This window comes from Leuresthes tenuis, unplaced genomic scaffold (assembly GCF_036924035.1).
Source record: "Leuresthes tenuis unplaced genomic scaffold, fLeuTen1.0.hap1 SCAF_20, whole genome shotgun sequence".
Classification (NCBI taxonomy): domain Eukaryota; kingdom Metazoa; phylum Chordata; class Actinopteri; order Atheriniformes; family Atherinopsidae; genus Leuresthes; species Leuresthes tenuis.
In genome coordinates, this window is record NW_027325374.1 from 24,343,086 (window position 1) to 24,357,088 (window position 14,003).

The 14,003-nt window shown below is 41.0% G+C and overlaps 1 non-coding gene across 1 annotated transcript; it reads right to left on the reverse strand.

Moving 5' to 3' along the window:
* Positions 1 to 6,523: 6,523 nt before the first annotated feature.
* Positions 6,524 to 6,637, reverse strand: LOC140279111 (U5 spliceosomal RNA). The gene has a single exon (XR_011909307.1). It is a non-coding gene; the product is annotated as a U5 spliceosomal RNA (small nuclear RNA).
* Positions 6,638 to 14,003: the final 7,366 nt, after the last annotated feature.

The following is a 14,003-nucleotide window of genomic DNA, read 5'->3' on the forward strand; positions in this document are numbered from 1 at the left end:
CAAATTATGATCTGACATTCACACCTACTTGCAGTCGAACAGCTCTGCTCCCGCTTTTGATTATGTTTGGTTGGATATTCGAACCTTTTCTTAACTTCTTTTTACATATTTTGGTTGGACGTTCACACCTTCTTGTAGCCGAACACTTCCACTCCTGCTTTTGATGATGTATGGTTGGGCATTCACACCTTTTTTTTGCCCATTTTTCAGGAATTATGGGTGGACATTCACACCTTGCAGCTGAACACCTCCTATCCCACTTATGATCATGTGCGGTTTGATTTTCGAAAAGTTTCTTTCATGTTTTCTAGCAATTATTGATGGACATGTAGACCTTCTTGCAGCTGAACACCTCCGCTCCCGCTTTTGATCATACATTGTCAGGCATTCGCACCTTGTCTTACCCACTTTTTACAAACTTTAGTCGAACAGTCACACCTTTTTGCAGCCGAACACCACCTCTCCCGCTTTTGATGATGTATGGTCCAGCATTCTTACCTTTTCTAACACATTCTTCAGCAATTATGGTCGGACATTCACACCTACTCAGAGCCGAACACCTCCGTTCCCGCATTTGATGGTGTATAGTCGGGCATTCTCACCCTTTCTCATCAGCTTTTTACAAATTATGATCTGACATTCACACCTGCTTTTGATAATGTATTGTTAGGCATTCGCACCTTTTTTTTACCCATTTTTCATGAATTATGGGTGGACATTCACACCTTCTTGCAGCCGAACACCTTCTCTCCCGCTTATGATCATGTGCGGTTTGATATTCGAAAATTTACTTTCTTGTTTTAAAGCAATTATTGATGGACATTCAAACCTTCTTTTTGATGGTGTATAGTCGGGCTTTCGAGCCTTTTCTTCCCGGTTTTTACAAACCATGGTCGGACTTTCACACCTTCTTGTAGCCGAACAACTCCGCTCCCGCTATTGATTGTGTACAGTCGGGTATTTTAACCTTTTCTTACCCGCTTTTTACCAACTATGGTCGGACATTCACACCGTCTTACAGCGGAACACCTCTGCTCCCGCTTTTGATGGTGTATAGTCGGGCATTCGAAGCTTTTCTTACCCGCTTTTTACAAACTATGGTGGGACATTCAAACCTTCTTGTATCCGAAAACCTCCGCTCTCTCTTTTGATCATACATTGTCGGACATTCGCACCTTTTCTTACCCGCTTTTTACCAAACCATGGTCGGACTTTCACATCTTCTTGTAGCCGAACACATCCGCTCCCGCTATTGATTGTGTACAGTCGGGTATTTTAACCTTTTCTTACCCGCTTTTTACCAAGTATGGTCGGACATTCACACCTTCGTACAGCGGAACACCTCCGCTCCCTCTTTTGATGGTGTATGTTCGGGCATTCAAACCTTTTCTTACCCGCTTTTTCCAAACTATGGTCGGCTATTCACAGCTTCCTCTCCACCATACTTGTATGGTGGAATATTCACACCCACTTGCATCCGAAGACCTCCGCCCCAAATTTTGTTGATATTTAGTCGGACATTCGCACCTTACCCGCTTTTGGAAAACTATGGCCTTCTTGCAGCCAAACACCTCTGATCTCGCTTTTGATGATGTAAGGTTGGGCATTCAGACCTTGCTTCACCTGTTTTTCACCAAATATAGTCGGACATTCACACCTTCTTGCAGCCGAACACTTCCGCTTTTAGTGTTCTATGAGGCATTCACATATTTTTTTTCACCGTATTTTATAGATTATGGTTGGAAATTCTCACCCACTCTCATCTGAAGACCTCTCCTCCCGCTTTTGTTAATATATAGTCGGGCATTCGAACCTTTTCTTACCCGCTTTTTACAAATTATAGTCGAACATTCACACCTACTTGCAGCTGAATACTTCCGCTCCACCTTTTAGGTATGTATGGTTGGCATTTGCACCTCTTTTTATACTGATTGCTGAAGATTAAGTTGTACTTTCTCAAACTACAACATTTTTTTATTTGTTGAAACTTGATTTGAAGTGGATAAATAAGGAGGACAAACAGTTTTAAGTCAGGCTGATAGAAGGAATTAATTTTATAGCAAAATCTGTACTTCGTCATATGTCGAGAGATGCTTATTGCTGAAGAAGTTCTTTCTCATTCTACAAAGTACAACGTTGTTTATCGTTGAAACTTGATTAGACATGAATAAATATGAAGGACAAAGCAGTCTTAACTTGGTTTGAGTTAAGGAATTCGTTTTATAGGAGAATCCGAATTCGTGCATAACTCATAAAATAGAGCTTATTTTCGGATTCCTGAAGAATGATTCTGGTTCTTTCTCATAATACAAAGTTTGTTGTTTATTGTTGAAACTTCATCAGAAGTGAAGAAATAAATGAATGCCTATCAACAAATGTGGGATCTAAACTCTAGTGCTTCCTCTAAAATAATTTCCTTTCTCAATTTAGAAATGTGTGTGTGTAAGTCACAACACCCGTGACACCAAAACGGCTTTCTTTTCTCTACACTCTGCACTATGAGCACACACACCAAATCAGAAAGGCTTTTTTCTCTCTTTTCTACATTATGGACTGTGGGGACACAAAACCGCTCTCTCTCTTTTTTTTTTTTATCGTGTGCCAGGGCGTTGTCTCATGTATTAGATTATGCTTAAGATACGAATGGGTTTATCAGTCACATCAGAATCCATACATACTGATCCTCCCGTAATAAAATGGTCGGATCTTATCAAACACACTTTGTTTCTTGTGACAATCAAGTCAGCGAAACAGCGTATACACGTCAAGACACTGAATCAAGTTTGCCACAAGAACTCATAAGTTTGGCAGTATTGCTCTGCCATCAGCAATGATACACCCATTTTATTTTCGTGAGACATGTGCAAGCACCTGTTCATCTACTGTTCTATCACTATGAATTAGTAATCTATTATCAATAAGGATACTTCTACAACTACTATCAAAGTATGTCCGGACTTCTTATGTTGTCAGTTGCTATATATGAATAAGTGGGTAGCTACTGACAAGCATTAAGCATGTCACACAGCCCAAACATATAACATTTCAGGACACACCACAAAGTTAACAACCACAGTGAAGCGTGTCAAAGCCCAAACATGTAACATTCAACAGGACACTTACACAACCGGCATTGCTCCCTGCCTATTTTCGTACAGCACACTATGTGTGCGCACACCTTTATTCACAAACTCTTCAACTTATACTCTTTTACCGAAGCTGCTACAGCTCGATTGGCCAAATACCCTTAGATCCTATTTCGGTTAATTTGACATCTGCCTTGTATGTAACAGATTAGCGGTTTAGCAGTTTTAATTTAGTTTGAGTGAAGGAATTAATTTTATAGCAAAATCCGAAATCGTGAAGAACTAAGCTTATTCTCGGATTCCTGAATCTTTAGATTTGCTCTTTCTTTTACTGCAAAGTACAATGTTGAGCAGCACTAATGAGTTGTTTCTATTTTTGGCAGGCTTTACGTTTGCGGGTGAAGCCCTTTCTGTCTGTGCAAAAGAAATCTTCTTACTGTGCAGAGTGACTTCTCTGAGTAGAGTCGCCTTACTTGTTGCGACTGTGCCGATGTTCGAAGCTGGAGTGCAAAGTTGTTGCTTGAATGGTGCTTGCTGGAGCGTGCGGGAGTGCAAAGTTATACCATTTAAAAGGGCTGAAGAGTGCTCAGTGCAGCGGGTGGGCGACACTCTGGCCACCTTGAAAACCGAGATTACATCCACTACCAGTGGTGAGCATGGGCACCTGGTTGAGGCTTGTACCAAGGTGTTATGTGGGAAGAGCAGAGAAATTGGGCAAACTTTTGGAGAGTGTCCAAATGGCAGGAAATGTAATCTCTGTGGAGAATTAAATCACCTCTTCAGAGATTGCCCTAAATCTTTTGCCAACAAATTAAAGACGGTAAAGCCACAGTCAAGCCAACAAAGAGAAGGACCAAAGGTGGCAGTTGGTGAACAAAGTGAAGAGGTTGACCCAATAAATTCAAACTTCCCGCCAAAAGCTTGGATTGGAAGTGAGGAGCAAAAAGGGGAGGGGCCTGTAGAGGCCTCACCACTCAGTGTTGAAGTCTGTGAGAATTCACAGGCAGAGGGTGGAGCTACGCTAAATGAGGAGGAAGAGCAGACAGGTGAGTCTAGTGAAGATACTCACCTCCCCGAAGGTCAACAGCCGAAGAGGACGGCATCTGAGCCTCTGATTCCCCAGTGGTATCAGAGAAGAGGGGAAGGGTTAGGTCCCTTTCAGACAGTTCTTCAGTGGAAGAACCTAGAGTCTTCCCCTCCGACTCACCAAATGAGGTCTCCTTTTTAACTTCAGCTCTGCACTCGACCCCCAGGGACTCAAAGTTAAATGCAACATTGCGTCAGAGGCCAACACCGAGAGTCCGAAAAGGAAATATAGATCAACCTACTCACTTTTCACCTAAAGAAATGAAGGAAGAGCTAGTTTCCCAAGAAATAACCTGTGTGTAATTTGTTTTGATAACTTAGAAAAACGAAAATGACATACCTACTTTCCTTTATGCTTTTAATGGTTCTCACCTTCTCAACACTAAATGTGAGAAGTGTGAAATCAAAGACAAGAGCCCAGAGTATTTTATCCATCTTAGACTCCATAAAATCAGATGTGTTTTTAATACAAGAATGTGGACTACCTTTTTTAAAAAACCATAGACAATGGGAGGAAATGTGGCCCCATTTATCGATATGGAGTGGCTCAAATCAAAATAAAAATGATGGTGTGGCCATTCTAATTAAAAATCCGCATGTTCTGGTGAAAGGTAGCACAGTGGTGAGAGACGGACGGGCACTTTTAGCACACTTGAATTTTATGGGGCAAGACTTTAACCTCTTAAATATTTATGGTTTCAATGGAAAAAATGAAAGGTATGACCTTTTAGAAGATATACAGCTTTACATGCTAGGGCAAGTACCTTTAGTTGTAGGAGGGGATTTTAACTGTATCTTGAGCAGGAAAGATAGAAAAAGAGCAGGGGTAGATTTTAAAGTGGATAAGACTTCGATTTTACTTCAGGGCATATGCAGGGATTTTAAGCTTACTGACTGTTTTAAAACCATGCATCCCAGAGAGGAGGGCTTCACCTGGTTTAGTCATGATGGCACCAGAGCCTCTCGCATTGATTATTTCTTTACTAGAGATTGCCCACCCACTGATGTTAGATTAACCCCTGTTTTCTTTTCAGACCACCTTATGCTCTCCTGCACCCTTTCACCCCCTTCTGGTGTGACGGTAGGAAGTGGTCTGTGGAAACTCAACTGTTCCCTGTTGGAGGATGAAATCATAGTCAGTCAGTACAGGGAATGTTATAAAGAGTGGCAGACCCTTCAAGACCTCTACGAAACACATGCACAATGGTGGGAAATGGTGAAGGAAACGACCCAGACTTTTTTTAAACAGCAAGGTAAACGTAAAAAAAGGAAAGAGAATAGATGTATGATGGGACTACATAAACGCTTACAGCGCTACTTTAAACTAAATCAGTGTGGCATAGACTTTAAAGAAGAAATCAAAGATGTCAAAAAGGAAATGTCAGTTTTAGCAGAAATAAAGAGTAAAGGAATTTTTGTAAGAAGCAGGGAGCAGGAAATTGAGGAAGGTGAAAAAGAAAGAAAGTTATAAATAAAAAGGAGTGTATTCAAAATCTAAAAAGAGAAGATGGGTTTTTAACAAAATCCACACAAGAGATGATTGAAACTGTACATACCTTTTATAGTAACATGTACAAAGAGAAACCAGTGCACTTGGAAACATCGGCAGAAATCTTAAAATTCGTTGACAAAACCGTAAAAGAGAATGCACACTTGACACAGAATTTTACTGCTTTAGAGTTAAAAAAATGCCTAACAGGTTTTAAGAGAAGTCGAGCTCCGGGTTTAGACGGGCTTCCTGCAGAATTCTATCTGACCTATTGGGACCTTTTATCATCAGACATTTTAGATGTTTTTAAAGATTTTGAAAAACTCGACCGACTGCCTGACAGTTTTAGAGTGGGAATAGTGACTCTACTTTATAAAAAAAATGATAAGACTGACCTAAAGAATTGGAGGCCCATCACACTTTTAAACTTTGACTGTAAACTTTTTAGCAAGGTTTTAGCGACACGGATGTCCTCTGTTTTAGAGGAGGTAATTCACCCAGACCAAGCTTGTGCCATCTCAGGGAGACAACTCACCGACAGCCTCGTACTGATTCGAGACATCATTGATTACGCTAGAGACAGAAACACCCGGCTTGTCATCTTAAATTTAGACTTTGAAAAAGCATTTGATCGGGTCTCGCATCAATATCTCTTTCAGGTGTTGCAGCCATCGAAAAGGACCCGATTGTTCCTACTTGGTGAGCTTTGCTTGGTTGAGACGCTTGCCCCCCCCCCCCTGCTCCTCGGCTGACCAAGTAGAAACAATCTATTCGATGGCTGCCTTGTCTTGTAAGGCGACTCTACTCAGAGAAGTCACTCTGCAAAGTAGCAAGATTTCTTTTGCACAGACAGAAAGGGCTTCACCCGCAAAGGTAAAGCCTGCCAATAATAGAAACAACTCATTAGTGCTGCTCTCCACGGAAGTCTTTAGTAAAAGGCGAAAGACTTGTATGTTATGAAGAGAAACCAGAGTACGATTATCCGTCACTGCGGGAGCAGGGCATCAGGCTAGTTGGTATAGCCACCTTCCCCATGGTGAGCTTTGCTTGGTTGAGACGCTTTTACTCTATGCAAAAGACAAGGCAGCAACAAGGCAGCAACAAAAACACCACGAGAATCCCGTATTGAGGCTTTGTTCTGACCGCTCATTCGGTGTCGCGTTTCTTTCAAGCAATTCTCCCGGTTAGCCGACACTCGGCTCGCTCCCATAGCCGTGTTAAAGTCTACTTCGCATTCACTCTCTTTTCTCAGCAGACTCTTGGGATTTTATCTATAAAATGAATTCCTTCACTCAAACTATGTTAAAACTGCTTTGTCGTTCATATTTACCATGTCTAGAAAGATTTAAACAAAAAAAACAACGTTGTACTTTGCAGTAAAAGAAAGAGCAAATCTAAAGTTTCAGGAATCCGAGAATAAGCTTACTTTCATGAGTGCTTCACGATTTCGGATTTTGCTATAAAATTAATTCCTTCACTCAAACTAAATTAAAACTGCTAAACCGCTAATCTGTTACATGTAAGGCAGATGTCAAATTCACCGAAATAGGATCTAAGGGTATTCGGCCAATCGAGCTGTAGCAGCTTCGGTAAAAGAGTATAAGTTGAAGAGTTTGTGAATAAAGGTGTGCGCACACATAGTGTGCTGTACGAAAATAGGCAGGGAGCAATGCCGGCTGGGGTATATGTTCTTGTATGTTGTCTGACTGTTTGATTTGAATGTGTTGTGTAAGTGTCCTGTTGAATGTTACATGTTTGGGCTTTGACACGCTTCACTGTGGTTGTTAACTGTGTGGTGTGTCCTGAAATGTTATATGTTTGGGCTGTGTGACATGCTTAATGCTTGTCAGTAGCTACCCACTTATTCATATATAGCAACTGACAACATAAGAAGTCCGGACATACTTTGATAGTAGTTGTAGAAGTATCCTTATTGATAATAGATCACTAATTCATAGTGATAGAACAGTAGATGAACAGGTGCTTGTACATGTCTCACGAAAATAAAATGGGTGTATCATTGCTGATGGCAGAGCAATACTGCCAAACTTATGAGTTCTTGTGGCAAACTTGATTCAGTGTCTTGACGTGTATACGCTGTTTCGCTGACTTGATTGTCACAAGAAACAAAGTGTGTTTGATAAGATCCGACCATTTTATTACGGGAGGATCAGTATGTATGGATTCTGATGTGACTGATAAACCCATTCGTATCTTAAGCATAATCTAATACATGAGACAACGCCCTGGCACACGATAAAAAAAAAAAGAGAGAGAGCGGTTTTGTGTCCCCACAGTCCATAATGTAGAAAAGAGAGAAAAAAGCCTTTCTGATTTGGTGTGTGTGCTCATAGTGCAGAGTGTAGAGAAAAGAAAGCCGTTTTGGTGTCACGGGTGTTGTGACTTACACACACACATTTCTAAATTGAGAAAGGAAATTATTTTAGAGGAAGCACTAGAGTTTAGATCCCACATTTGTTGATAGGCATTCATTTATTTCTTCACTTCTGATGAAGTTTCAACAATAAACAACAAACTTTGTATTATGAGAAAGAACCAGAATCATTCTTCAGGAATCCGAAAATAAGCTCTATTTTATGAGTTATGCACGAATTCGGATTCTCCTATAAAACGAATTCCTTAACTCAAACCAAGTTAAGACTGCTTTGTCCTTCATATTTATTCATGTCTAATCAAGTTTCAACGATAAACAACGTTGTACTTTGTAGAATGAGAAAGAACTTCTTCAGCAATAAGCATCTCTCGACATATGACGAAATACAGATTTTGCTATAAAATTAATTCCTTCTATCAGCCTGACTTAAAACTGTTTGTCCTCCTTATTTATCCACTTCAAATCAAGTTTCAACAATTAAAAAAATTTGTAGTTTGAGAAAGAACAACTTAATCTTCAGCAATCAGTATAAAAAGAGGTGCAAATGCCAACCATACATACCTAAAAGGTGGAGCGGAAGTATTCAGCTGCAAGTAGGTGTGAATGTTCGACCATAATTTGTAAAAAGCGGGTAAGAAAAGGTTCGAATGCCCGACTATATATTAACAAAAGCGGGAGGAGATGTCTTCGGATGAGAGTGGGTGAGAATTTCCAACCATATTCTATAAAATACGGTGAAAAAATATATGTGAATGCCTCATAGAACACTAAAAGCGGAAGTGTTCGGCTGCAAGAAGGTGTGAATGTCCGACTATATTTGGTGAAAAGCAGGTGAAGCAAGGTCTGAATGCCCAACCTTACATCATCAAAAGCGAGATCAGAGGTGTTTGGCTGCAAGAAGGCCATAGTTTGCCAAAAGCGGGTAAGGTGCGAATGACCGACTAAATATCAACAAAAGTGGGGGCGGAGGTCTTCGGATGCAAGTGGGTGTGAATATCCCACCATACAAGTATGGTGGAGAGGAAGCTGTGAATGGCCGACCATAGTAAAAGGCGGGTGAGAGAAGGTGCGAATGTCAAACCATACATAATCAAAAGAAGGAGCGGAGGTGTTCTGCTGTAAGAAGGTGTGAATGTCCAACCATAGTTGGTAAAAAGCGGGTAAGAAAAGGTTAAAATACCCGACTGTACACAATCAATAGCGGGAGCGGAGTTGTTCGGCTACTAAAAGGTGTGAAAGTCCGACCATGGTTTGTAAAAAGCGGGTAAGAAAAGGTGCGAATGCCCAACAATGTATGATCAAAAGAGGGAGTGGAGGTTTTCGGCTGCAAGAAGGTCTGAATGTCCAACCATAATTTGTAAAAACCGGGGAAGAAAAGGCTCGAAAGCCCGACTATACACCATCAAAAGTGGGAGCGGAGGTGTTCAGCTGCAAGACGGTCTGAATGTCAATCAATAATTGCTAGAAAACATGAAAGAAAATTTTCGAATATCAAACTGCACATGATCATAAGCGGGAGAGGATGTGTTCAGCTGCAAGAAGGTGTGAATGTCTACCCATAATTACTGAAAAATGGGTAAGAAAAGGTGCGAATGCCTAACCATACATCATCAAAAGAGGGAGCGGAGGTGTTCCGCTGTAAGACGGTGTGAATGTCCGACCATAGATGGTAAAAAGCGGGTAAGAAAAGGTTAAATTACCCGACTGTACACAATCAAAAGAGGAAGCGGAGTTGTTCAGCTAAGAGAAGGTGTGAAAGTCCGACCTTGGTTTGTAAAAAGCGGGTAAGAAAAGGTTCGTATGCCCGAATATACACCATCAAAAGCGGAAGCGGAGGTGTTCGGCTGCAAGATATTGTGAACGTCCAACCAAAGTTTGTAAAAAGCAGTTAAGAAAAGGTTCGAATATCTAACCAAACATAATCAAAAGCGGGAGCAGAGCTGTTCAACTGGAAGTAGGTGTGAATGTCAGATCATAATTTGCAAAAAGCTGATGAGAAAGGGTGAGAATGCTCGACTATACACCATCAAATTGCGGTAGGGGATTATTCGGCTGTGAGTAGGTGTGAATCTCCAACCATAATTGCTGAAAAATGTGTTAGAAAAGGTAAAAATGCCGGTCCATACATAATCAAAATCGGGAGAGGTGGTGTTCAGCTGCAAGAAGGTCTAAATGTCCATCAATAATTGCTAGAAAACATGAAAGAAAATTTCCGAAAATCAAACCACACATGATCATAAGTGGGAGAGGAGGTGTTCAGCTGCAAGAAGGTGTGAATGTCCACCCATAATACCTGAAAAATGGGTAAAAAAAAGGTGCGAATGCCCAACCATACATCATCAAAAGCAGGAGTGCATGTGTTCGGCTACAAGAAGGTGTGAACGTCCAACCAAAGTTTGTAAAAAGCAGTTAAGAAAAGGTTCGAATATCCAACCATACATAATCAAAAGCGGGAGCAGAGCTGTTCGACTGCAAGTAGGTGTGAATGTCAGATCATAATTTGCAAAAAGCTGATGAGAAAGGGTGAGAATGCCCGACTATACACCATCAAATGTGGTAGCGGAGTTGTTCGGCTGTGAGTAGGTGTGAATCTCCAACCATAATTGCTGAAAAATGTGTTAGAAAAGGTAAAAATGCCGGTCCATACATCATCAAAATCGGGAGAGGTGGTGTTCAGCTGCAAGAAGGTCTAAATGTCCATCAATAATTGCTAGAAAACATGAAAGAAAATTTTCGAAAATCAAACCACACGTGCTCATAAGTGGGAGAGGAGGTGTTCAGCTGCAAGAAGGTGTGAATGTCCACCCATAATACCTGAAAAATGGGTAAAAAAAAGGTGCGAATGCCCAACCATACATCATCAAAAGCAGGAGTGCATGTGTTCGGCTACAAGAAGGTGTGAACGTCCAACCAAAGTTTGTAAAAAGCAGTTAAGAAAAGGTTCGAATATCCAACCATACATAATCAAAAGCGGGAGCAGAGCTGTTCGACTGCAAGTAGGTGTGAATGTCAGATCATAATTTGCAAAAAGCTGATGAGAAAGGGTGAGAATGCCCGACTATACACCATCAAATGCGGGAGCGGAGTTGTTCGGCTGTGAGTAGGTGTGAATCTCCGACCATAATTGCTGAAAAATGTGTTAGAAAAGGTAAGAATGCCGGTCCATACATCATCAAAAGCGAGAGAAGTTGTGTTCGGCTGCAAGTAGGTGTGAATGTCCAGCCATAATTACTCACAAACGGGTAAGAAAAGGTAGTATTGCCAGACCATATATGATCAAAACAGGGAGCGGAGGTGGTTCAGCTGCAAGAAGGTTTGAATGTCCGACTAAAGTTCAAATATATTAACAAAAGCGGGAGGAGAGGTCTTCGGATGAGAGTGGTTGAAAATTTCCAACCATAATGTATAAAATGCGGTGAAAAAAAGGTGTGATAGAACACTAAAAGGTGGAGCGGAAGTGTTCGGCTGCAAGAAGGTGTGAATGTCCGACTATATTTGGTGAAAAGCAGGTGAAGCAAGGTCTGAATGCCCAACTTTACATCATCAAAAGCGAGATCAGAGGTGTTTGGCTGCAAGAAGGCCATAGTTTGCCAAAAGCGGGTAAGGTGCGAATGTCCGACTAAATATCAACAAAATTTGGGGCGGAGGTCTTCGGATGCAAGTGGGTGTGAATATCCGACTATATTTGGTGAAAAGCAGGTGAAGCAAGGTCTGAATGCCCAACCTTACATCATCAAAAGCGAGATCAGAGGTGTTGGGCTGCAAGAAGGCCATAGTTTGCCAAAAGCGGGTAAGGTGCGAATGTCCGACTAAATATCAAAAAAATTTGGGGCAGAGGTCTTCGGATGCAAGTGGGTGTGAATATCCAACCATACAAGTATGGTGGAGAGGAAGCTGTGAATAGCCGACCATAGTTTGGAAAAAGCGGGTAAGAAAAGGTTTGAATACCCGAACATACACCATCAAAAGAGGGAGCGGAGGTGTTCCGCTGTACGAAGGTGTGAATGTCCGACCATAGTTGGTAAAAAGCGGGTAAGAAAAGGTTAAAATACCCGACTGTACACAATCAATAGCGGGAGTGGATGTGTTCGGCTACAAGAAGGTGTGAAAGTCCGACCATGGTTTGTAAAAAGCGGGTAAGAAAAGGTGCGAATGTCCGACAATGTATGATCAAAAGAGAGAGCGGAGGTTTTCGGATACAAGAAGGTTTGAATGTCCCACCATAGTTTGTAAAAAGCGGGTAAGAAAAGGTTCGAATGCCCGACTATACACCATCAAAAGCGGGAGCAGAGGTGTTCCGCTGTAAGACGGTGTGAATGTCCGACCATAGTTGGTAAAAAGCGGGTAAGAAAAGGTTAAAATACCCGACTGTACACAATCAATAGCAGGAGCGGAGTTGTTCGGCTACAAGAAGGTGTGAAAGTCCGACCGTGGTTTGTAAAAACCGGGAAGAAAAGGCTCGAAAGCCCGACTATACACCATCAAAAAGAAGGTTTGAATGTCCATCAATAATTGCTTTAAAACAAGAAAGTAAATTTTCGAATATCAAACCGTACATGATCATAAGCGGGAGAGGAGGTGTTCCGCTGTAAGACGGTGTGAATGTCCGACCAAAGTTGGTAAAAAGCGGGTAAGAAAAGGTTAAAATACCCGACTGTACACAATCAATAGCGGGAGCGGAGTTGTTCGGCTACTAAAAGGTGTGAAAGTCCGACCCTGGTTTGTAAAAAGCGGGTAAGAAAAGGTTCGAATGCCCGAACATACACCATCAAAAGAGGTAGCGGAGGTGTTCCGCTGTAAGACGGTGTGAATGTCCGATCATAGTTGGTAAAAAGCGGGTAAGAAAAGGTTAAAATACCCGACTGTACACAATCAAAAGAGGGAGCGGAGTTGTTCAGCTAAGAGAAGGTGTGAACGTCCGACCAAAGTTTGTGAAAAAGCAGTTAAGAAAAGGTTCGAATATCTAACCAAACATAATCAAAAGCGGGAGCAGAGCTGTTCGACTGCAAGTAGGTGTGAATGTCAGAGAATAATTTGCAAAAAGCTGATGAGAAAGGGTGAGAAATCCCGAATATACACTATCAAAACCGGAAGCGTAGGTGTTCGGCTGCAAGAAGGTGTGAACGTCCGACCAAAGTTTGTGAAAAAGCAGTTAAGAAAAGGTTCGAATATCTAACCAAACATAATCAAAAGCGGGAGCAGAGCTGTTCGACTGCAAGTAGGTGTGAATGTCAGAGAATAATTTGCAAAAAGCTGATGAGAAAGTGTGAGAATGCCCAACCATAAATTATCAAAAGCGGCAGCAGAGTTTCGGCTCGTATTTATCAATGTCTAGATAGATTTCAACAAAAAACAACGTTGTACTTTACAGTAAAAGAAAGTGCAAATCAAAAGTTTTAGGAATCCGAGAATAAGCTTATTTTCATGAGTTCTGCACGATTTCGGATTTTATGTATAAAATGAATTCATTCACTCAAACCAAGTTAAAACTGCTTTTTCATTCATATTTATCAATGTCTAGATCGACTTCAACAAAGAAAAACATTGTATTTTGCAGTAGAAGAAAGAGCAAAACTGAAGTTTCCTGAACTGATCAGGAATCCGAGAATAAGCTTATTTTCTTATGGGCAAGTGGGAACTGCTTTGTCCTTCATATTTATCAATGTGTAGATGGATTTCAACTTCTTCAAAGTCCAATGTTTTTCTTTGTTGAAGTCGATCTAGAAATTGATGAATATGGAAGGACAAAGCAGTTTTAACTTGGTTTGAGCAAAGCAATTCATTTTATAGCAAAATCCGAAATCGTGCAGAACTCATGAAAGCAGGCTTATACTCGGATTCCTGAAACTTTAGATTTGCTCTTTCTTTTACTGCAAAGTACAACGTTGTTTTTTGTTTAAATCTTTGTAGACATGGTAAATATGAAGAACAAATCAGTTTTAACATA